General features: G+C 34.2%; 1 long non-coding RNA gene across 1 annotated transcript in view; it reads left to right on the top strand.

Moving 5' to 3' along the window:
- The first annotated feature begins 2806 nt into the window (after positions 1 to 2806).
- LOC136834270 (uncharacterized) overlaps positions 2807 to 3958 on the top strand; it is a 39496-nt gene continuing 38344 nt past the window's right edge. Inside the window, exon 1 of the long non-coding RNA XR_010851706.1 lies at positions 2807 to 3068. This is a non-coding gene — a long non-coding RNA (uncharacterized lncRNA). The remainder of the gene's footprint in view (positions 3069 to 3958) is intronic.

Genomic DNA, 3958 nt, shown 5'->3' with positions numbered 1-3958 from the left:
ATATATTTGTTTCTATTTATATATAAATATAAATATTTTTTACGTTATGTGACCTATACATACACCCATATGTATGTGTGTAAGTATGTATGTTTGTGTGCGTGTTTATATATAAATTTTCTGCACGGGATTCATCCACAATCGACGTGGTAAGGTATGAACGTGGCAGTTACTGTAGTGTTTTGTTTTATCTGCCGCCGTTCTAATACACACACACACACACACACACACACACACACACACACACACACACACATATATATATATATATATATATATATATATATATGCATATATATATATATATATATTTTGTGTGCGATGTGTGTATAAAAATGCTGATGTACTACATGCATGCATGCGTCTTTGTGTTAATGTCTGTACACAATTATACCCGATATTATTTACCCGACCGTTTTGGCCGCTTCCGAAAAATTCGTTAATTTGCTTTTATCATTTAATGAAAATCGTGTTCTGCAAACCTAGCTGTCTGTAATGTTATATGAAATTATCAATTTTGTCATAAGGCAACGACACATTGCATTTTAATTCCATAACCATTAGGATGAGAACACGACGTTAGCCTCAGGCCATTAAAATCGGGGAAATGCCACCAGCTATATCATAATGTGTATTGTAAAATGTGTGTTTTAATATATGGATCAAGTAAAGATAAGCTCTCCCTAAATATGACCTTGTAAACATAAGCAATACCTCAAGGGAACAAGTATATAGTTAACTCCCGACAGTGCTGAAATATTGTTTTCAACCTTAAACGCATTATACTGTTTAAAAATTTTATTATTGACTAAAAAGAAATATACAAATTTAAAATGGTACAGCGTTATCATTATGAAATGACGTCTTTAAAGTGAATACTTGAGCAACAAATTATATTTGAAATTCATAGTTAAACATATTTGCCATTCATATTTATTGAATGCATAAACAACAGGCAAAGAATTTAATCAAAACAATATTGTCGTTTTGGTTTCTTTCCGCAAATTCATGCCAGTAAGTTTAAAAATTCTCTTCTACATCCGATCATCCGCTCACTCGTATTTTGTATTTATTCCAGTAACTCAGCTACCAGCGGTTCTGTCAACAAAGTTTAATTAAGGAGTGGTTAACAGTATGGTGAGCAAATCCTATGCTCCTTTGAATGTTGCAGTGTGCTTTCCACTGATCAATGTGAATAATTGTTCCTGGCATCAGTACTTATTTGATTATCGGTAACGGTGTTCCAGCATTGGGCGAGTCGACTATCTCCATATAGCCACAAGCTGGTGACGATGGATCATCAATCCCAAATACCCAATTCTGAGGTGCACGTCCCCTATGGTGCTTTGGTTTATGGCTAAAGCAAGACTCATCGATTTGCACTGTTATCCCTTGCCCACCAATTGGATATCAGACTTTAGTGTGATAAGTTCGTTGGCAAAAGAGTCCCGGAAGTGCCAGGTCACACGAAGCTATCATAATGATTTGTATACTCAAGAAGAAATCATATAATCATGCAAAGTATTCTGGAGAGAAAACCCATTCCCCTGGCACCACATATCAACTGAAATTCCCCTTCCAACGTGTATGCAGGCACGATTGGCGTCTGAGCAAATGACGAATGGAAAACAGATCTTGGCAGAAGAAGCAGCCAGAAGGTATCAGGACTTACCTGGCACAGGGGACTTTTACCTGCTTTTTAAATGCCATTCTTTATACGATTTCCGTGAAATTATTAAAATTAAATGGACAATTACAACTTCTTGAAGAAAATATAAAAAAACTAAGAAAAATTTGCCTAATTTAGCTAAATTTAACATAAACAGTCCTCATATGGAAAAAGCAATCAAATAAATATGGCTCGTCGAGCTTAGAACATAATTCGTAATTTTGTATAGCTGGCCGTGATCATGTCGAAAATATGATTTTTGAATTGCGGGGCACCTATAGTGCTCTGCACATAATGAGCTATAGATGAATAGCTGTACCTCATTCTCTCGGAGCAGTGTTGAAATTTAGATGTTTAGTTCTATACTCAAAATATTCTGCTGCTTCATCTAAAAACGTTCAACCCATAACGCTTTGATAATTCGTTCACAGAGAAAACTGTCCAAGTTCACGGACTTTACTACACCAATAAATGAGATATATTTCTAAGGGAGTGAAATGTTGTGACACCTTTAACCCCAAATAAGCACTTGTTTAACGATCAAAAGAGAAAAACACCAACAGTTGGATTAACGAGGAAATACTGAAATAACCAAGTATAGTAACAGTTTAGCACTCCTTGATTTCTGAGTGCTTATCTTTACTTGATCCTATATATATATATATATATATATATATATATATATATATATATATATATATATATATATATATGTGTGTGTGTGTGTGTTTTCTCATGTGCATCCTGAAATATTCTATTTGTATTTATTTATGTTTTCACTATACGTTATTTCAGTGTCAACCATCAGTATTTTTGCTATATCTACAAGCCCTCAGGACCATAGCTTTAATACGAATGCTGTGTTCATGACTAATGATGTAACTCATATTTCAACAACATTAAGCACAAATGTCTGAAATGTTACTTCACTTCGTAATGTGAATGTAAATAATAAATAACCACCGTTACTTTTTAAAGCGAGAGGTGTGACATGAACGAGTTGTTACAGAAAAACACTTTTACTATTCTTGTTAGATATGATTCATGATTTGAAAAACTTGAAAAAATGAATGAATAAAAAAATATATAGAACTACGTCTTGCATTTCTCTCATGAAGTCACCTTACGCCTTGGAAAGAGACATCTACCCGCCAAATTTGGAAGCACAACGTTTCAATATGCAGGCCCTATAGTGTGTTGTCAACTTGTATAATTATTAAGTACGTGACAAGCAACTGCGCTTAACTTGGAAAAAAATCACGGATTAATTACCGAAAACGTATTGAGCACGAACATAATATTAATTAATGGAGAAAAGTAGCGGTAAAATGGAGTAAATCATAAACACGGTGATTTCTATCAGATGCCTCAAGTAAGCCTAGGCCTACCAACATGGAAGGTAAGTTATTTGCGTTTTTATGACACGAACTTAGTCATCTGTAGAACTAGATTAAAATTACGGTACTTATTGTACCGGAAAGGCTGTTAAGGACTTGTAAGGCCATGTATGCTTTGTGGTAAGTTATGGATCTTAGGCTACGGTGTATAGGCCCATTATGGGGTTCGCCATTAGTCCCATACCATGAATTAACCCTATTTTGTTGTATAAATTTGTGCTTATTCCATTCTGGTTATGTTCGTGGCTTTTATTCCACAAATAGGTTATTGGGCTATGCCACTGGATGGTGTTTTTATTGTATCCATGACGGGTCGTGCATGTCATAATTTATAATAATTAGGTGGAATAAATATCGATAAATTATGTATTTTGCTAATCTACTATTTCGTAGGCTTACTTAGTTTCCTGAAGACAATTTAAATCCGACATGAATTTAGTGTGGATCCAGATTAAATACACGATTTGCTAGGATAATTCTTTTAGCATACCCTACTTGTGGTTATTCTATTTAAAAATAAATGGCTAAACTGTAAAATAACAAAAAAAGTGTTTGCTTATATAGTAAATAGTCTTGTGTAGCCTATAGTAGACCTGGCTTAAGTCTGAACTACAGCCTAAATATGTTTGGGCTTCCAGATTTTTTGGACCCAGACTGAGCTAACTCACATATATCAGTTAGGTTAGTCTAGTTTTCTTTAGGCCTGAGAAAATGTCTTTTTTTCAATAAAATATGAATAGACACGACTCAATCCACTCTGCCCAAAGTTTTTTTTTTTTTACCAATGGCCATACTGCGTTGAAAGCACCACTTCCTGCCAATACTTTTTGCATTTAATATTTTGTATATTTTTTTTTTGGCATAGTGTAATACACTATGCTTATTAAAATTG

Source organism: Macrobrachium rosenbergii, chromosome 53 (assembly GCF_040412425.1).
Source record: "Macrobrachium rosenbergii isolate ZJJX-2024 chromosome 53, ASM4041242v1, whole genome shotgun sequence".
NCBI lineage: Eukaryota > Metazoa > Arthropoda > Malacostraca > Decapoda > Palaemonidae > Macrobrachium > Macrobrachium rosenbergii.
This window is presented reverse-complemented; position numbering and strand designations above follow the sequence as displayed.